The sequence below is a fragment of the Symphalangus syndactylus genome, chromosome 22 (genome assembly GCF_028878055.3).
Source record: "Symphalangus syndactylus isolate Jambi chromosome 22, NHGRI_mSymSyn1-v2.1_pri, whole genome shotgun sequence".
In the NCBI taxonomy this organism is placed as follows: domain Eukaryota; kingdom Metazoa; phylum Chordata; class Mammalia; order Primates; family Hylobatidae; genus Symphalangus; species Symphalangus syndactylus.
The window spans coordinates 48531624-48553738 of record NC_072444.2 but is presented as its reverse complement, the minus strand read 5'-3'; the positions used below and the strand labels follow the sequence as shown (position 1 = coordinate 48553738).

Below are 22115 nucleotides of genomic sequence, written 5' to 3'. Positions count from 1 at the left end.
TAAGATACAGTGTGCCAAATTTCTCTACTATAAAGTTACTAATTTTCTCTATCCCTACTCAAGGGGATTTTTTGAATGATTTATTTTGACATACTGGGTAGAAGGGATTTGAAATGAAAGGGGGGCTTTTATTAGAAAATAGTGATTGGACTATGTGCCTATGTAGGTGTAAACTATAGAGATAGTTGTACTTAAGGCAGAAAGAGGGAAACAGAGAGAAAGAAATGAGGAAAATTCAATAGAACCTAGAGTTTATCTTGAAGGAGAGGGTCAGAGGGTCAAGGATAATTTCAAAGTGTGAAGCATGCACAATAAGATTAATGACAATATCAATGACCACGAAGTATAGGTGGGAAGGTAAACTTGGATGATAACTTTAGTTTTACTTGGATTATTTTAATTCAGAGGATTTTATTGTTCTTATCTATAAGGCCATCCGGGAAACAGTTGAAAATGTGGAATTGAATGTCATAAAGAAGGTCAAGATTGAAGACAGCAAGTTTGCAATAAAGTACTATTAAAATGGAAACGTTATTTCAAAGGTCTCCAAATATGTTCATTTCCTAATCATTGCAATTTATTCAGGGGAACCAACCTTCCATGCCAGACATTTTTTTGGCTATCCTCATCTCAACCTTTCATTATGACTTCAGAATAAAAGCAAAGTGAGGTCAAATATCAGATCCCTGCAGGGAGATAACCTGGGCTCTTTATCTGATGGAATCTCAGCATCTGACAGCTCACTGCTCTTCAGGGAAATCCAGGGCAGCTGCTTTCCTTGACATTCAAAATTTAGAACTTAGAATGGAGCCAAGTTCTTCATGGCTGCTCCTCTCTCCTCCTCTCCAGTGATCCAGCAAACTGAGTGCTTTGCTGGCAGCCCTAACTGACTCCTGGAGTTTTAAGACCCATAAGGGAAGGAACTATGTATAATATTTCTCTTTGCTTTTGCAGAGTACTTGCCATGGAACTAGAAGCATATCATATCACTGGGGGAAAATATGAACTTGAAAGTTAGATGGGGCTGGGCACAGTGGCTCATGCCTGTAATTCCAACACTTTGGGAGGCTGAAGCTGGTAGATCGCCTGAGGTCTGGAGTTCAAGACCAGCCTGGCCAACATGGTGAAATGCTGTCACTACTAAAAATACAAAAATTAGCCAGGTGGGGTGGCATGAGCCTGTAATCCCAGCTACCCAGGGGGCTGAGGCAGGAGAATCGCTGGAACCCGGAGGCAGAGACTGCAGTGAGCCGAAATCACACCACTGCACTCCAGCCTGGGTGACGGAGCAAGACTACGTCTCAAAAAAAAAAAAAAAAAAAAAAAAGAAAGAAAGAAAGTTAAATGGACTTGAGTTCAAAACCTTGCTCTGTCATTTACAGTTAAGCAAGAAGGCAAGTTATAGGATTATTTGGAGCTGCAGATTCCTTCCCTGAAATATTAAATCTCATTTCTAATGAATGCTTGATGCAGAGTATAAACAATTTGCTTCTTAGTACAATTTAGGACAATTCTGAAAGATATTGAAGCAAGAGAGGCACCAAAAGACACCCATTGGTTCATCTGGGGAATACATATGTTCTTCCCATCTTTGTGATATATGAACAACCTTCTGATGATCAGAATCATTTGTCCTGCCAGGATGTTGATTCCTTCAGCTGCTGGTCTATTGGCAAAAAGAGTAGAGTCAGAAGTGACCAAGCAGCAGCTGTCACTTGGGTTAGTAGGACTCAGCTGTTTCACTTGGTAGAATTGTTTTCCATCTAGGAATCAAAACGTCTAAACCAGCTTTGGAAATGGGAGGTCCAGGTTCACCAAGTGGGAAATTTGGAATGATGGTAAATGTAGCCTCTCTTACTTCCACTCCTTGGTTTCATCCATGATGTGATTCTCATATTGGATCTCACCATAATATCACATGGCATCTTTCCCTCCAGTGGACAATTCCCTGATTATAGCTTTATGAGACCCTAGGCAGAGACCCAGGTAAGCAGTGCTCTTTTTCCTCCACTGAAGCTATGAGCTCATGAATGTGAGGAACCACAGCCTGGTGCTGATGCAGAGCCCTTTCCTGCTCTAGGCCTAGGAGGATCAGCCTTATGTGTCCACTTTGCCAAGCTCAAGTCCTCAATTATGCAACCAAATCCTAATCTAGATGTTGTTATGAATGTATTTTGTAGATATGATTAATAGCTGCAATTTGTTGACTTTAAGTACAGAAAATTACACAAAATAATCTGGATGGGTGGGCCTGATTGCAATCACATAAAAGACCTTAACAGCAGAGCTGAGATTTCCCTAAGGAAGAAGAAATTTTACCTGGGGAAAGCAGCTTTGGTTCCTGTCAAAGAATTTCCAGCCTGCTCTTCTTGATTGTCTGCACTATAGATTTAAGACTTGCTTAGCCAGCCCCCACAATCGTGTAAGCCAATTCCTTATAACAAATCATATGTATATTAACACATACACATATACATATATGCATATGCGTGTGTCTCTGTGTGAACACACACACACACACACACACACAATGATGTATGTATGTATATCCTACAGGTCTGCTTCTCTGGTGAGAGAAGACTGACTGACTGAGAGAAGGCCTTACTAAAATTTGGCAGCTTTTGGTTGTTCCAAAGTCCACCCCTTTCCAGTAGAAGCCTGACTTTGTCATAGCAGACCTCTTAAGGTGGAACATTCAATCTTCTTTTGAGCTCTGTTACTGTTATAATTCAATCTTGGGCTCCAGCCTCAGCTTTTTCTTCTCTCCCATTGCAGGGGGTGAGTCTGTCTCTATGCTTCTAAGAAGACCCTCTGGCCTTAGTCTTTGGTTGGACATGAATCACCTTCAGCCCTTCATTGTCCATCTTCACAGTATTCATTGTGCACAGCAACATTCATCCAGTTCCATAGTCCTCATAATTATTAATTCTTAAATATTTCTTGGTCATCTTTTACATTGCACATATCAATGCTTTCTCCTTTCTTGGTATGCAATCTTGGTTAATATTGGGGAAAGTTTTAATAATTACTCTGCTGTTATATGCCAAGGAATGTCCATGCTCCACCAATCACCATTTTTGGGGTCCTTATTGCCTGCCAGTCTGCAAGTTATCTAACTGAATTCCAATAATCTCATTTGAGAATTTTGTCTCTTAGACTCCTGGTGCTGCCTGTCATAGTTTGGGTTGCCTGGGAAGCAGACACTGAGATGGGAATTTACAAGCAGAATGTTTATTGTAGGATTGCTTTCAGAATCCACACCTGTGGAGGAATAAAGGTAGCAAGATTGGGCAGAGTGATGCTATAGCAATATTGACATTGGTCAATTCTATATAAATTTATGAAGCTGGGTTGGCCCTTCAGAGTTGTCTAAAGTTGAACAGGGGGACCAGGCATTTATACCCCTATGTTGACTGGTCATCAAATATGCCTCTAAATCCAGGGAAGAGGCAAAAATTGTGAGAGTCAGCTCGGTTTAGTTGAAGGCAAGTTCCAAAAAAGAATTCAGCTGAAAACTGCTGGCTGCTAAAACTCCCAGAAGTAGGGAAATGAGGGTTTTATACCTGTACAGGGGTTCTAGGAGGTACTCCATGGCATCCATTACAGTCTAGCATCAAGGCCTTTTGCTACAAAAAACAATCTACCAGGTTGGGATCCACATACATGGATCATATCTTTAAAAATGTCCCAGTATTTGTAACTGGGAGTCCTTAGAAATAGAATAGCCTTGAGGTTGATTGGGGTTTTAAAGTAGTTCTATTGTCAGAGAAACACGCTTTAGAGATAAAAGTTCTCTCAACTTCCAAAGCAACCCAAAGATTCCTATCATTGTCACTACAGGAAATGGGCTTCTAAAGTGATAGAACTTCTAGAATGTAATTTGTTTCTATATCTCTGCCTGGCACGACCATGGAGGAAACGATATCAGAGCATAGAAAGTGGGACAGCAAGATTGACTGACCAAGGTTCTTATTCCCCAACTAATGCAGAGAGATAAGATTCTTCTTGTCCAGGAGTATTCGGCATGTGCTATGGATCAAGGATCTCCCCATAATATTTCCTTTTCTTTGCTTTGTAAGTGGGAGTGTTTGAGATTATTATGTTTTTCCAGCCAGTTTTCAGTTGGTATGCTTCAGGTGATGATGTTGAGTACTTACTTTATTCATAGACCTCAGAATATTGAAATAGGATTTTAGTAGAAATACAGGCAGAATGAATATTCCTTTGATTCAAAGCTCATTTCATGGCATGAATCCTTTTATGATTCATTTTGTATTATGAATTATGATTCATGATATGTCATGACATGAAATTAGTATGCAGTATCTGGAACTGACTTTAGGCTATAATCCCTTGGGCAGTGTCGAACATGATTTTAATTGTACATAGATACTTGTAATTTGTTAGATAGAGCAAATGTTTGAGAAGAAGGGTATATATGCTTGTTGGTCACTAAAGGAAGACTCAAGCTATTGTTTTAATGTTTAGCCTGTTTTTTCCAATTACATATCCTCTTATCTTTAAGATAAGCCTTATCATATGTCCTCAGTCGGTCAGTGAATCATAAAATCTCTCTGTATTGCACCAGCTATAGAGTTGAAATGTTATTCACCTCTGGCCAAGAATAGCGACTTCTTGAGTATAGAGTTGGTATATGTTAATTACCAACATATACCTTTGGGGCAGAAATTAATGTTCTGCCCCACAATTAATGTTTGAACATTGAAAGGTAGGCCTTCTTTTTCAGCTGAAGTTGCCAAAGTGGGAGAACATAAATACAGATTACAAAGTGGCCCTCTTTCTCACTGCATGGAAGATGCTACCTGTAAGAAAGAATAAGACCAACACAGAAAGCTAAGAAACAGAGCTTGAGAAAAAGCATTGATAGTTATTTGGGCAGCTCTCTCCAGGTGTACTTGAAATAACTTCTAAATCCAGACTTCTTGGTAACATGAGGATGTAATTTTTTTCCTTTAGCTCAAGCTAGTTTTAGATGGTTTTCTACCCCTCATGATCAAAAAAGTCCTGACTATAGACAACATCTGTAATCTGTTTGCTACAGCCAATGGCCTTTACCAGCTGTTATTCTCATTCAGTTCTTCTTAATATTTCCCCAGGATAACTGGTCCTTGGCCCCTAACAGTCTCTTTCCCACTGCTCAGACCCTCCCATTTTGGGCTATTCCAGAAGCACAATCAGGAGTTCTTAGCTTGGTTCCATCTCTGCCATCAATTTACTGTGTATCTATAGGTAAATTACCTTACTTATCTAGGCCTTTATTTCCTCATTTCTAAAGTGAGAATTTGACACAAAATTACTCATTCAGCTCTAAAATCCTGCCATTTTATAGCAATAGAAAGTTGGAAGAAGAAATTGTGCATTAGAAGTTGCATAAACTTAAGCATATGCTTGATTCAAATGCAGATGAGCTCAGGTGAAATAATTTTTAATTTCTCTTTTTAATGTTTAAAGTTATTATGTTCTATAATATGTGCATTTTTTTCCAAAACGAAGGAAGGAGACCTTTTTCTTAAAGCTATAAAGGATCCAACAATGCCCAGTGTTATTGTTGCTTGAGTTCCAATTACTGGGGAAGCATTCTGCACATCTTTACTCATCACGTTTCAACATGTCATCTCCTCTAAGTGGAACCAATTGTATTAAAGCAGTTGTGAAACTCCAGTCATCCTCCTCCTTTCGCTAAAAATGTAATCATAAAAATTTTAAATGCACATATTCATTTTCCTCCCTTTCAACCATGCAAGTGCACCTCGGCAATATTCACTGCAAAAGTGGTTATCAGGTCTCTCTCTATGAAAATCTTAATGGAAAAATTAGATACACAACAGTCTCCTGCTAAACTAAACATCTGATTCTATTACTTGGAAAAACAGTTAATATTCATTTTTGCATCTGCCACTAAAAATCTTTCTAGCTTTGTTATTTTTCTTCCATTGCGTGTGTGTGTGAATTAGGGAAAAGAGAAAGGAAGCATTTCCCAGATATTCAAGTTAATACTGTACCAAATGTTAAAACTTCAGAATTTCAAGATAATATCTCCACACAGAAAGGGTCTTGCCTTACTCACATCTAAGAACCTTCCATTTCTTTGTTTCAAATTAAATGAAATCTGAGTCCAAGCCCCTATTTGTCACAGTAGATAAGAAATTTAATATCTTTTGTTGTGGAGAACTCTTACTCTCTTGAAATTCATTTTGGAACCCTTAAGCACCACCAAATTCCAAAGCATTTGGCTCAGGCCCTATGGCCTGTCTACAATGGTCAGCAGGAATGTAGTTGTCTAAATCTGCGTGGTTTTTTGAAGTTGACTGCATTACTGTTTCTATATTAAACTTGTACAATGAGATTATTCATGAGGCTAGGAGCCTTACCTCCTCATGTGCAGCCTTTCCACTATGCAATATCACTAACAGAAGTCCTATCACCTTTCTCAGGAGGGCAGCAACTAACACTTTCACCTGTGGGATCTCTTCCCTCCTCCACTTGCTTCCTAGTTTAGACAGAAGTTTTAAAAAATCTATATGCATCTATCTATCATCTGTCTATCTATCTATCATCTATCTATCATCTATCTATCTATCTATCTATCTATCTATCTATCTATCTATCATCATCTATCTCTGTCTATCAATTATCTATCTATCTATCATCTATCTCTGTCTATCAATTATCTATCTATCTATCTATCTATCTATCTATCTATCTATCTATCTATCAACTTTGACCACACCTAGTCTTTAAAGCCCTCCTTCTCTAGGTTTTGAAAACTAAGGCCAGGGAAGATTGTTCTCTAAAAGTTGGTAAACTTCTATTTTGAGATAAGACAGAGAAAAACAATAAATAACCCTCTCAGTTAATGGCCTGGTCATATTTGGGGGCGCTTACGGGAAGGAAGTGACTGTTACCTGTATTACTAATACAGTGTAGTGGGCAGGAAGACAAACTGTTCAGCTGGGTTCAAATCCCTACTCCTCCACTTCATTGTGTGACTTTGGGTTGATTATCTCAACTCTGTGCATGTTTCCTTATTTATAAAGTGAGGGTGTATTAGTACCGAACTGATGGGGTTGCTATAAGTTAAATAAGTTATTCCATGGAAAGGGCGTAGGAAGTTGTCAGGTGCCTAGTGAGCACTCTGGAAATGTTTCTTATTATTCGTCATATTCTGAGCCTGACTTATTTGAACTCAATAGCCCTCAACATATAATGTACAATCTCATAACATGGCCTTCAGAATCAGAGGTTTAAATCTTGACTCTATCAAGTGTCAGACTTTGGGGGAAGCCATGTAACCTCTGAGCCTTCTTTTCCTCATCTGGAAAATGGAGATATTAGTATCTATTCATAGGGTGATTGGAAATATTAAAAGAAATAATGTCTATGAATCCTTTATTAGTTTATTAAAAAATGTTTAACCCTTGACCACAGTGAGGAATTTATTTCCTTCTCTCATTACACACTGTCCAACTTTAAGATCACACCTTTGTCAAAGGACGCCTTGGTTCATCTTTCTTCCGAATCTCTGATTGCCCATTTTCCTGATCACAGGGTTAGATAAAAAGTAGGCATACAATTATTATAAATCCTTGTTGAATTTATCTAACTCCTCTGGGACTGCAGAAGTAGGCCTAGATGATCTTTCAATCGGCTGTCCCCGGTCATTAGAAGAAGTACACCATCTGTAGACCAGATCTGCCAGCAGGACTCAACCTCCCCAGCTACATTCATTTTTCATGAAGTAGAGCCTCGCTGGGAGAGTGTTCGTTCTTGCCATGGATGCTCTGTCTCGAGCCAAGTGGCCAGGCTGCCTGAATGCAAGCAGATGCAGTATGCCTGGCCTGGAGGAGTCATCAGAAGGGCCCCCAGGTTGCCTGGGAGGATGCATCTGGTGCCCGTGTTGGGCCAAGTTTAACACATGGACCTGTTAGCAATATTAATGACTGTCCTCACAAGGACCCAGCCAAATGTCATTTATATTCAGCAGTCTTCCAACTCACTCTGTGTGGCCAGGCTGAGTGGGAGGAGTAAGCAATGTGCTTTTAATAGAAATGGCATCTATTCTTTGAGGGAACCATGAGGAGCTCAGCTCACATCCATCAATTTGGTGTTTATTATTGTTTTTAGTCAATCAACTGTTACAGGGTTATGGTTTTTGTACTGTGTGCCATCCTTGGCCTAGGCACTTTGTGGAGTGGCACAGAGGAGAAGAACTGTTTCCCCCGGAATACTGATTTACAAGCATTCATTCACTTCCCTCATTGTTATCAAAGAGTGACCATGTGTTAGGTATTGGTGATAACTGAAGAAACGAGAGAGAACAATGCAGCCTGAGACAGTCATAGAACATTTCACAGCAGGGAGGGATTTGGCATTGATTAAAGGATGGGACAGATTGGGATAGCTAATGTCTTTCCTGCTTTGGCCCTTTTAATTTAACCCAGCCCATCAATACAAACCGTCGGAGAGATAATGCAAACAGCTTCTTTAGGGACCCATTTTCTCTCTCAGTACTTTTCAGGCTACCTACTAACTGTTGTTGGAGCTGCAATTTGAGTGTGAGAATGTCTATTTCTCAAACCTAAGTTAACGTTTGGAGGCTGTTGGGTAAATAATGTGCTCTGGTTCTATTTCTGGGCATATGGTAGACATAAACTTTCTTCCCCTTTTGAAATTATGTGTGGTCATGTGACTAACTTTGGCAAATGAAATTGAAATGGAAGTGAACTGTGTTGCTTACAGATGGAAGCTTGAGAGCCAGTGTGTGACTCCCAACAGCCCTTTCTTCTAACATGTCATACAAGCGCATGCAGGGATGGAGCCCCATTAATGTTGGAGCTCCTGGTGGAACTGTACTGATGTTTATTGTGAAGGAAAAGGGCATGCTTGATGTGTTAAATCACAGAGATTTGGGGGCTGTTTGTTACCGAGGCATAACCTGGCCCAACCTGCCTGAACTGAAAGCATAAGACAAATACCAGTTATAATAGAGGACCAGTGTAGTCATGAGCAAAACAGATGGCTGCCTACCTCTGAGGACAAGGGAGTCTTAGAATTCCTCCAACATAAAAAAAAATTATCTCACATACCTGCAGTCACAAAGAACCTGTAATTCTTACTTCCTGTATCTTCTCCAGATTATGGCAACATACTTCCTGTCAGAATGCAAATGTGATCCTCTACAGCTGCTATTTAGGCAGCCTCACAGACTGAGTTTCCAGCTGTGTTTCTTTCTAGCCCAGTGGTTCTCATTCTCTGTGTTTGCATGGCCCTGTGGTCTAATGCTTCCTCCAGACACAATGTGACTCACCTTTTTCCCTCCCTCAATTTTTAATGGGAAGAAGTTGATGAGAGCAATTTTCTTAATTAAAAAAGATCTTTTGTGCATTGTATTTAAACCTTTTACCTGGTACTGCTTATTGCTAGTAAAGTGTAGTCCTAAATACCATATATAATCATTTCAGTTACAAGTATTTGAATCTGACATTCTTCACAGTATCATAGAAAGAACAAGATGGTGTTTAGGTATTCTATGCCTTTAATCAGCTCAAGAAACATTGAATTATTACTCATTTCTGTCTCCTGGTTCAAGGATTCACAAACCTAGCTGTACACATACTCTGGAAAAATATGTGATACATTAAAAATGAAGGGTTCCAGGAGAAAAGAAAAACTCCCCAGAGAATTAAAGCACAAGCAGCTCAGAGCAAGCTCACAGACAGGACTTGGAGACTGAGAGCTTTAAAGTGTTCAACTTCAGCGCTGTGCACTTGCAAGAGAGACAGGGCATGGGAATGGAATTTGCATTCTGTAGTTAAAGCAGAGTTCTGGCCCTGGGCAGAGAGCAGAAAGTGTGGTACAAGGGAAAGGGCAATTGACATGGTATCAGGAGAGAAGGGACAACCTGTGTCTGCAGAGCTTCACTATCAGGATGGAGGACTGAGGCTGACTATAAACACATAACTTCACAATTTGTTGCAGGACATTCTTTTTTTTTTTTTAGTAAGATAAAGGCATAAATCAATAAATAACTTCCCACCTGCTTCAGGGAATTTCTGCAAATTGATTTGTCCATACAAATGGCTTGCTTATTGGCTTGCCTATCCAACCTAGTCTATTCCTCAGACTCACTTCAAGACCCCACTGGATTGTGCTACCAGTCCTAAACCATGACCTTATGAACCAAGCCCAATGACAATTGATTTCCTGCACTGAAAGATCTGCCTTAAGTCACTTGAGCTCAGACCCCAAAATTCTCTATTCTCCCGATCTCCTCCTTATAGGATACTACTATGGTTCTGTTGAGATAATATTTCCATTTCTTGCATTAAGTAAGAGTTGGTGAAATACAGTAGATTAGGATCATACATTCATCTAAGTCATATGTCACCTTCTCCTTCTTTTAGAAATGTAAAAGCCGTCCCTTTGACTATTTGCCAAAAAATTGCAAAATCTAAACAGCAAATTTATTTTCTCTCACCTGTTTATTTACACTTGCTAATTAACTAGTCCAGTACCAACTGTACAGGGATTCTGGTTGTGTTGATGATACATCTGAACAAATTAAAAGGAAACAAATATGCATGTTTTGGCCAAGGAGTCCAAGTTTCAAAGCCAGTCTGCATTGCATCTTTTCCCAAGGGAAATTCAAACAGCTCTGTAAAGAGAAGGATAGCTAGTGCAAATGGAAATTCTATAGTCTCATATGCTGGTGCTCCCTGCTTAAATTATCATTTCCAGTTTCATTACTGTCAAAGAAGTAGATATTTTTGCCGTTGATGATGATCCTATCCTCACAAAATACAAAGATGGGTTTGGGGTATTTGGACTTTTCTTTATGAAAGCTCTGGCTGTAACACAATTTTGTTTGCAAACGAAGACTGCTTTTTGGGTTTTATCCATTCTAAAATTAATTAGGCCTTTCTATAATTGTAGCTGGCAAATCTCACACTCCAACAGACGGCAAGGCCACATTTCTGCTAACTCCCTCATTGCAATGGTTTCTGCAAATCAGATCCATCTCTAACAAACCAGACACCAATTTTAGAATTTTGCTGTCTAAACACAAACAGAGGAAAGAAATATCCCTTCCCACCCACCAACAAACACCCAGCACTTACTGAGCATCTACCATGGGCAGGAGATTCATTTCACGAATGCTCACAATAGCCCTATGAATTGAGTACTGTGATTAGGCTCATTTTAAGAGGAGAAAACAGAAGCAGAGAGAGCTTAAGTGAATTTCCCTGTGGCAGCCACTATAGGATGTGGGGACCCTGGGATGAGATCTTTACCCACTGTCCCCACAACCTGTGCACCTAACCACATTCTCCACGGTGGCCTCTAGTTGATGCACAACAGAATTTATCTTATTAAACAAACCTGAAATATCTGCATTTGGATTACTACACTGTTTCTGTTTTGTTTTGTTTTGTTTTGTTGAGACAGAGTCTCGCTCTGTCGCCCAGGCTGGAGTGCAGTGGCACGATCTCGGCTCACTGCAACCTCTACCTCCTGGGTTCAAGTGACTCTCCTGCCTCAGCTTCCCGAGTAGCTGGGATTGCAGGCATGCACCACGATGCCTGGCTGTTTTTGTATTTTAGTAGAGACAGGGTTTCACCATGTTGGCCAGGCTAGTCTTGAACTCCTGGCTTCAGGTGATCTGCCCGCCTCAGCCTCCCAGAGTGCTAAGATTACAGGCGTGAGCCACTGCACCCAGTCTTACACTGTTTTTCCTTAAGACACACACACACACACACACACACTCTCTCTCTCTCTCTCTCTCTGTCTCTCAAGGGAATGGCTCTTTATTTTACATTGCATAACAAAAGAGGTAGTTTCTTCCAAATAAAGGGGTGGTCTGTCAGCAGGCAAAGGCAAATGGAAGCTTCTCCTTCTAGGAATTGACATGTATTACAGAATCCATAAACTCTTGTGACATGTGAACAAAGTTGAGCTCCACTTGCTAAGAGGGCTGCCCTCATCCTCCTGGGTCCCAAAGTCACCCAGACCAGAAACAGCATGTATTAAGTATACTGCCACTTTTTCTCTCTTCATGAGGGCTGGATGTTAGCTGGCCCTGACCAGCCCTTCTCTCAAGTCCTTTCAGGCACTCAATCAGCTGTCTGTTGCCATATCCTGGACCCTTTCCTCCCTTTCTGTACCGTTTTTCTGGGGGTAATGCATTTTATTGTTTATTTCCAAAATGGTGTGCCCAGTGGTTTTATGTACGTTTAAAATTATTTTTTCAAATAATATAAGATTAATCCATTCTTTTTACTTGTATTAGGTTATTTGTTCACTGGCACAATAAATGTAAAAGACAGATGAGATTAGATTAACTTTATTAGTCAGATTGTTACAAAGTCTCAAAGTCTTTAGGAAGAAAACAGATTACTGTTTTTTACAACTGGAAATTTTTTCAGGTGGCTCAGATGCTCTAGAAAACAGGTAGAAATTATTTTACTTTTAATGTGTACCTCTTCAAGCTTCCTAATAAATCACTGTACTACACACTTTGGTTCTTATCCTCCCCACACACATCTATTTAATTTGCAAAATGCAAAGATGCATGTTTCATCTGTGGGTGAATGAGTCTGTTTAATTGGCAAGTTGTCATGATTTTTAGTAATTATGGTTTTTTAACTACGTGAGAAAAGACAAATGGTACATTATAGTAACATCATTTGTCATTTGGTGTAACGATGATCTCTGAATTATAAGTGCTGAGTGCATTAATGCATCTGTTATTTCTCTGTGACAAATAGGGTGATCAAAACCTCTAATAGATTGTACTCTTTTCTCTTGACAGTTTTGTTTATTCTTTTTCCTGTGTTTAGAAAATCCACTCCCACTCATCAGCCTCTACTAACACCCAAGGAAGGGATACAGAACAAGGACTGAGAACAAACCAAGCTCTCCTCTGGCAAGCAAACCAAAGTAAAACTGTGGTCATTACTGGTGCATAGGGTGCCCTTACAGGAAACTTGAGGAGGAAAATTGAATAATTGAAGCCACCATTTACTTGGCATCAACTCTTTGCCAGGTATGCATTATTATCCTTGTCATCTCCAGGGAAAAGAAGGCTGGGGTGGGAGGTCATGGGATGGATTTCAAACAAGGTTGTTCAGCAAAGACACAAACCTTGTTTGCAGCCTACAGACTTACACATTTTCATTTGGGTTGACTCTGCCATTTGAGCCAACAGAAAAACTGTGTGTGTGTGTGTGTATGTGTGTTTGTGGGTGTGTGCGTGTGTGTGTAACATATGCCTTAACAGTATATTTCATTAAAATATCAACATAAGGACTATAATACCAAAAACAAAAGTCACAAAGGTTTTATGTTGGGGGAAGACTTTGGGAGAGAGAGAAGATGGGAGGACAATGGCAGGCACTTAAATTAATTTGCTACATCTTCTACTAATAAAAGGAAAGGAAGAGAAGGAAAGAGAGTGAGTGACTAAAAGGATGTTATTATGCTTAGTGAAATAAAATATATTGAAATAGAATATTATATTCATGTCACATGTTTATTTCGTTTCTGCTGAGTCTCCTTTTCCCCACTGTCTGTCAGAACTTGGTTGGGATCCCACTTTTGTGGAGTTCCCCTTTCTCCCCTTCACTGGGGTAAGCTGTGGGGAGGCTGAGGTACTTGGACAACTCACAGAGCATGAGCTCACCTTACAGTGATGAGTTGATTCCATTCAGCGTAATTAGCTCTATGTGAAAATAAGATCAAAATACCCCTCTGTGAATGCATTCTTAGAAAACCTCATACACAATTAATTTCCAAAAAGGACAGATTAAAAAAAAATTACAAAAGAAGAAAGCCGCATCAACATCTTAATGCAAGTAAGAATATGTTTATAGATCATTAACTGCTCAAGGGTGTGAAAAGAGGGAAATTAAAGCTAAGTGTTAGGAACCACTGTCTATTGAAGCTCATTCAGCAACGAGGATAAAATATTCTGAAATTATAATGAAAGTCAACAAGAAAAGTTAATTTTATAATCAAAGGACAATTTTCCAACCATGCTTTACTAGTAAATAGGTTTTGCATAGTACAGCACCCTTTTATTAAAAACAAAAGTCAGTGGGTGACTATGATTCATTGTGCTATGACATCCTTCTTTTTAGAATTTGTAAGCATAGTTAATCTTATCCCCATTAACAATAAGGTTGTGATTTAAAATACTATGTTGGCTAAATGCGATGGGGTATTCTGGATTTGATCCTGAAACACATAAAGGGCCTTAGTGAAAAACTCGATGAAATCTGAATAAAGTCGGTAGTAATATGCCAATGTCAGTTTCTTAGTTTTGACGACTGTACTGTAGGGATGGAAAGGTGTGGTCCCTTTCCTCACCCATCATAAGGTCACAGCAGACACTCCTATAACAAAAGATGAGTTAACGAGAAAAGCATGCAAATTTATTTAATCAAAGTTTTATGTGACGCGGGAGCCTTCAGAAATGAAGACCCAAAGACTCAGGGGAAATGTGCATTTTTATTCTGAGGTTTGATGAAAAACAGGCAGTCATGTAGAAATGTGACTGGGCCAAAGAGTGTGATCTAAAGGTGACAGTCTGAGGGGGAGTCTGGCAAGGCCTGTCTGTTTGGATTCTTCCTGGTCTCTGTGTGACCTTCCTTTCCTATGGGCATAAGACAGGACACCTGTCACATGAGGGTCTTCGAGAGAGAGGGAGAGGGTCAGGGAGTGAACTTTCTAAGTTTTATGGCTGAATTTGGGGAAGAGTTCAAGTTTCTATGACCTGGCTTAGGAGAGAAGAATTCTGATTTCTGTGAAACTCTTCAGGAGAAGGAACAGGGGTGGGAGTCAGGAGAAAAGGAAAAGGTCAGAAAGGGTTTGCTTCTGAGGCTCTTCCAGTCTCCTTTAGTTCAAAGTACTCTGCATGCCAGAGGATGATGCTTTGAGATATCATGTTCTGAGCCCCCACAGTCCATGGCAGTGAGAGCCACAGCACTAGTGAGAACTGGGTGAAGGGCATATGGGAACTCTTGGTATATCTTTGTATATTTTCCACAAAACCAAAATTATTCCAAAATTAAAAGTTTATTAAATAATTCTATTATGAGGACTAGGGCTTAGGTTAAATGTCTAATCAATTACTTTGTACTCAAAAACTTTCTTTATGTCAGTGTTTGTTTTTAAAGGTCTTAAAACTTCTGGGATTTCATTCTTACCTTGTAACTATACTTGATTTTTTGTTTTTTGGTTTTTTTTTTTGAGATGGAGTCTTGCTCTATCACCCAGGCTGGAGTGCAGTGGCGTGATCTCGGCTCACTGCAACCTCTGCCTCCTGGGTTCAAGCGATTCTCTGCCTCAGCCTCCCTAGTAGCTGGGACAACAAGCACGTGCCACCATGCCTGGCTAATTTTTTCTATTTTTAGTAGAGACGAGGTTTCCCCATGTTAGCCAGGATGGTCTCAATCTCCTGACCTCGTGAATTTTATAAGTGATGATTAAATATCTTATCTTTTACTTATTTTTTCAGTTCTCTTTGCTTATTGCTGCCAACCTAGTTGGGCAGGAGCATAGCCTGACCTCATTCAGTTTTCCCTTGCAGCAGCTGTTCCCTTGGGCTAGTACCGGTTCTTACTTTGTACTAGTGGTTTTCCTTCCCAAAGTAGATCGTCACGTATATGTACATTATCTCCTCTGGGAAGTCTCCCCAACAACAAACCTCTTCCCCATTCCTTACTATTCTATTCTTTCCTGACTGTACACTGTTTCTTCTCTGTGTATGTGCCATTTATGCTGAGCCCAGGGCCTAGCACACAATTGCATCTTCACAAATGTCTGTTCACAGATTTGACTGTGGGGCATAACCTTCTTAAGGGATGGCAAATCCTGACCCAGCTGCTAAGATGTACGTATGCTTTGCACAAAAGTGGAGCCCCACTATATTTTCAATTCATTGAGGTTTTAGTTAGTAGGTTCTGGGGTTTAATTGAATAATGTGTTATATTGCTTTCCAATTTAATGCAATGTGACTTGTTTTTAATGCAGTTTTAGATTGAATTTTGTCCACTCATTTTTTGAGAAGCGTCCATTTCTCCCAAGGTCCCAACACCTAGTGATTTTCAGTTTTGTTAAGGTGTCAATGTAGATATCAATACATGGATTTATTATTCAGAAAATGTTTTTATGTATGTTGAAACAGCGAGTGAAGATGGGATACAATGACTTTATTTCTTTATTTTTTATTCCAGCAATAATTCTTGAATTACCTAATATTTTATAATTTATTTATTCAACTGATAATATTTATTATACACCTACTTTGTTCTAGGCACTTTACTGGGGGTAAAGCAGTGACAATGGATGGACCAGGACTCTCCTGGCTGACCATACATTCTAGTGTGTGTGTGTGTGTGTGTGTGTGTGTGTGTGTGTGTTGAGGGGAGGAGCATGTGAGTAATAAATAAACAAGAGAAAAAAGCCAGGTGACATAAAAGACATGATGAGCCTGTGGTAGGGCTACTGATGTGAGAATGGTTGAGGATGATTCTTTAGGAAATACTATTTAAGCTCAGTGTTGAAGGAATCAAAAGAGCTGAGCTCTGAGGATCAAGGGGCCGATGTTCCAGGCAGACAGAGCAACAGTTGTGAAGGCCCTTGGATGCGAATGCGTTTGAGCAGGGCTTAAGGGTCAGAACAGAAGTCCAAGTGGCTGTAATTAAGTGACCACAGGAGAGACAGGTGCAGAAAAAGATTGGAGCAGTGGGAAGGGCGGCTTGGCTTTGTTAGCTTGGGCTATGTAAGCAGAAGTTCTTTTCTGATGGATTCTGTGGAGGTTACAAAGAAAAGCAAAATATATTTCTTTTTCCCAAGAGGGTAGTTGGATTAGTAGACTACACAAGTAACTACCATATATGCAGTGTTTGAGAGCAGTCCTTAGATATATCAAGAGTGGTGTAGGAGAAGAGGGAAGGAATCCTCAAGATTAAGGGGCAATCAGGCACACTTCATTTGGCTTTGAAAGTGGGATTTGATCCTATTATGCCTGCAATGTGTCAGACATTGTCAAACATTCAATGTATAAAGAAGAGTAAGACATGGTCCTTGCCATGTTATTCTCCATGAACTGCTGGGTGATATAGGAAGACAAAGATGATGCAGTGTGGTGCATGAACCCACAGCAATGTGCATGGAAGTAATGTGGCCAGATGTGTTTATGTGTCAAGCAGCATGCACATGATTTCACCCCCATGGGGAGAGGAAGCCAAGGATCTGGTAGAATATTCAGGTGGAGGAAGGGTTTGAGGAATGTCCAGAAGTGAGAAAATGCTGAGCAGTCGTGGAAGATTAGATGGCTAAGATGGCAGGGTCACACTCGTGAATTGCTCATGCTGATAGTGTTTGTCCAGTAAAATCAGACTTCCTGTATTGCATTTTATGAATTTACATACCTGCCTTTTCATTATTAGTTGTGCTTTGCACGTGGTGGGCAATTGGTATGGTTTTGTTGAACTGATAAGTAAGACGACATAGGAACTTCACCATCTGCCTCACACTTTCAATGGTTTGTAATTGCCACACTGCCATCTGAGTGATTTTTCAATACTTCCCCTCACTAATTAGTTTTGCAGAGCATTGCCAGGTGGCCTGTTAACTTTTTCAGGACTCTTGAGGGTATCTGAAAAACCAGCAATCCTACAACAAAGAATTTGACAGAATGCCATAAAACACGTTTCAGACATTGTATGGGTAGCCCACATAAAAAGATTACAAATCTTTGGGCAAAATGGATCATCTCAGCCTTGTTGATGTCCCGTCTTTTAGGTTTGGACCCCCGGGTTTTCTGGCGCTCACTGGGAGTGCTGGGAAGTACTGTGTCTGTGAATCAGTTAGGAACATTCTCTCACTTCTACTTCTAAAGGGCTCTTCTCTGCTGGTTCCAGTTAGATCCCTTGGTCGCTTGGTGAGCTTCACATCCCGCAGCAAATTCTGTCTGCTCTGCATACTGCATACAGTGACTTGCACAACACTAAATTGCTCTCAAATGGCCCTTGAAGGGTTGAGAAACTCGGGAATTTTCTTTGGGAGTTAGTGTCTTGTCTCTCATCTTGCCTTTCTCTTATTTCTTCATGTCTTCTTTAGAGATTTATCATCACTGGGCATATATATCCCTATGGACATGGGAATATTTTCCAGAGAGCCTGGATAGCTATAAGAAAATACATTTCTAGATTCTTAACTTCCATCTGTATTTGTCCCTAAGATTATTCTGCTCAAGAGTCCCTCTGTCAGTTCTTCTTCTCCATTCCCCTTTGTTAATTGCTCTTTTTGTACTCTACAGGAAACAGGGGGAAAAGACAGGCACCGCTCTCAGCTATCTGGACGTTGCTCCGACCCAGTGTGTAAAACCTCTTGGGCACTCAACAAAAGGACAGCTCAAGAATGTTTCCTTCCTGAGGACTAAGGCTTTGTTTCTGTGAGGAAGCATGTCCAGGCAAGGCACCATGCCAGAGCAAGGTGGTTAACATCTCAGAATTCTCACTCAGCAGCGAGGAGCTCATAGAAGGCATATGTAGCACCAAGTTGATTGACTCTAAAAATGAAGTCAGACGTTTTCTCTCAGAAATTTAATCTCTTTGGCTGATAGGTTTGATTGAAGACTGGAGTTTTCCACTAATTGAATGAACAAACTCTGCCGATTTCAATCAAAATATATTTAAAGGATTATAAAACGTAATACACGGGAAACCATATCTTTTGCAGTTATTAGAATTATGATAAAAATTTCAGATGTCAACCTAAAAACTCATAAAGACCCCACTGGTTTCACAATTTTTCCGTGGGGTAAATGAACCAAACAGTTCTCGCTGTTCAGTCTCCAGTCCCCACTTGTCCATGCTCTCTCTTTTTAGATTTCCTCTTTCAGTCTCAGCAGCGGTTCCTCAAAGCTTGTACATGAGATAGAAATAACATTATGTTTAGAAAAGATTTGAGTACTTGGAATATAACAGTGGACTTTTTCATGTAAAATATGATACATTTATATGTTCTTTACACAAAGGAATAAAGTTGATTCCAAGGCTCTTTTTCATATCCTGATGTGATCTACTTTTGCAAATATTATACTTAAGGTATTCAGTTTGCATTTTTGAGGAATCAAAGCCTTAGGGACTTAAGTGGCTGCACAATCTAGTAGATTATTAATGAGCTTACAGCTAAGTCGAAAGATAATTAAGAATTTATTCAGAGAAAGACCTAATTCAGGGCTGCAGTCTAGGAGATGGGGGCACATATTCAGCCCCTAAGTCATGAACAGGAGGCTCCTTGACAACAAGTTTCTTCTGGATGAAAGCAAATCAGAGTCAAGTCAGTTGTCAGAAATATTCTAGCCTAAAGGGAAAGTTATTTTAAAAGTATGTCTTATTTATTACCTAAGTGTCAAAGGAAAGTTGTGGCATAACCTGGGGATTAATTCAGTCATATGCTTGAGATGAAACATAGCCCCCAGGAATATTTCCGTGTGCTGAGATCCGTCAAAGCCTTGGCACTAATGGGTACACCTTCCCCTCTGGTCAGCAACATGACAAATAAACTCTTGATATCAGAAGACTTGCTGAGATAGGACAGGCATGGTATAATTACATATTTTTTCTTTCTTTGAACTTTGGAACTAGAAGTGCATAAAGGAAAGTTATCTTAAGTGAAAAAAGTAGCTTGCCAAGCAGGACAGAGACAAGTGAATAGCATATGAGTGGACAATACCTTTGCCCAGCTGGAAGTCTTTGTGGCATGATGCAAAATGGGACTGCTGAGGATTTTGCAATGTGCTCAGAGAAGCAAAGATGCAAGAAAAGGCCTGAGAAGTGAAGAAGAGATTTACAAAGAGAGAGACAGAGGGAGAGAGAAAGAGGGTGGTTGATTTAGAATGACAAAAAATATTAGTACAAATATGTCTAGGGGAGGAATGCAAATGTGACTGAAAAATATGAAGGGGTTTAGACATTAGAAGACCATATAGATTTTGCTAAAGCAGGAGGTAAGCTATTTGAAATAGAGTGGTAGAACAGAGTCACCATGAGATACAGAATAGCCCTGGGGTGACAGTGTCACTCAGTGCAGGGGTCAGCAAACTACATGGTCATGGGTCGTTCTGCCTGACTGCCTATTTTTGAATGGTCCAGGAGCTAGAAATATTTTTTACATTTTTAGAATGGCTAAGAAATATCAAAAGAAAAATATTTCATGACATGTAAAATAATATACATTTCAAATTTCAGAGCCCATAACTAAAGTTTAACTTGGAACACAGTCCTGTTTATTTGTGTGCGCATAATCTATAAATGCTGTAAGTGCAGTGTTGAGTAGTTATAATGGGGCCATAGGACGTGTGAAACCTAAAATATTTATTATAGGAAAAAATTTCCAACTCTTTGTCTGGAAACATTATGTTAAGCTTTCGGCCAGATATACATTTTGATTCTTTTACTTTTCCCCTATCACCTGGATTAGCTAGACTCCCTTGGTTTTGGTTTTATCATCTGTAAACTGGACAATAGATAAGTAGTATATTTTGGTGAATCTATGGTGATGACTGAAAACAGTAAAAATGTATGCATTAACTTGGCAGTAATTGTTAAAAGTTACCATTAGACACAAACCACTTATCACCTTCTTACCTAAATTTAATTATTTTCCTTTTCTATGGATTCCAACAGCTGTCCTTTTTTCCAGGAATTATAAATTATTGAAAAGTCCATACCTCTTATATAATAAACATCTCCTTCTGAAGTTAACACATCACATTGACTTAAAAATTATTTCAAAAAACAAAAAGCATAAAAAGAAAATTTAAAAAAATTTAAAAAGCTCTCTTCTCTATCTAAACATAAGAATAAATTACTTTTTCTTCCTCTTTACTGCTAATCTTCTATATTTGTAATCTCTATTTTTTTACTGTCTATTCTCTCTTCATTTTTATCTATCTTGTGAAGTCCTAATTGGTAGGTCAACATTGACTCCCAAATCACTAAATCTTATGGACAATGTTTAGTCTTCATCAATCTTGACATCTTACAAGCAGTTGGTCTTGTTGACCATTCCTTCATATGAATCCTCTGCGCTTGGACCAACTCTGCCCTGCCTTGTTTTTCACTGACATCTCTTCTCCCTCTCTTACTGGCCATTAAATATTGTACATCCTAAAGACTCCTCCCATCCTCCCCTCTTCCCTGTCAGTAACACTTATAAATTTGGCCATATACATAAAACACAGACCTCATACACCAAACCTTTTTTCCATTGACTGCCTCCTTGACATCTCTTCTATGTCTTCAAGCTCATTTAAACTCAACCTCACTTGAACAGCACAAGATGAAAACAATTTACAAGTATGAAGCTCCTAAAATGTGAGTCTGTGTCATTTGTGTTTGAGGACAAAAGAACCAGGGCCAGCATGGTGTTTTAGAGTGAAAACGATGTTGTCATTTAGGCTTCTGGGCACATATCGATGGCTCTAGCTTTCTGATTTCATGTAGCCTGTCAGATGTACTACACTATTTGTAACAGTGTTGTCCCATTCTCTGGTCAAGGGTTGTGCAGCAAATAATTTGATGCATGAGAAAAAGTTTGGGAAAGTCAAGAGTGTTTAATCACATGAAGAAATAATTGAGGGAGGCAATATTTAAGATGCTGGAGAAGAGGAGAGCATTTTCTTTAAGGCATAAATACTCAGCCATCACTCTCCCTATTCCTCTGGTCCTGTGGTCTAGATGTACACTTTGTTTCCTTGAAAATAAATTTTCTCTTAGGACTTTAATCTGTAGAAAATTTGTTGTTAAATAAGAACTGACTCATTTCCTAAGGTTTTGTAATCTGATTCAAATGTGGTAGATAGAAGATTTTCTCTTGTGAAGAATGTATCAGGATACACTAATATGGATTTGGACTGGAAACTCTTTTTGTAATTATCAAAAGAACTGACTAACAATTATGCATCCATGGAGCATGGGTGATCTAGAAGCTGGATACAGAAATGTCACTGTAAACCTGGAATAAAGATACTTTTTTCCACATTTAGAGAAACTTTGCTCCTGAATGACTACTGGGTAAATAAC

At 39.4% G+C, this 22115-nt stretch overlaps 1 long non-coding RNA gene across 1 annotated transcript in view; it reads left to right on the top strand.

The window, feature by feature from the left end:
* Positions 1-18954, top strand: part of LOC129472280 (uncharacterized) — a 68148-nt gene extending 49194 nt beyond the window's left edge. Inside the window, exons 4-5 of the long non-coding RNA XR_008653867.2 lie at positions 12858-13063; positions 18344-18954. This is a non-coding gene — a long non-coding RNA (uncharacterized lncRNA). The remainder of the gene's footprint in view (positions 1-12857; positions 13064-18343) is intronic.
* The last annotated feature ends 3161 nt before the right edge of the window (positions 18955-22115 follow it).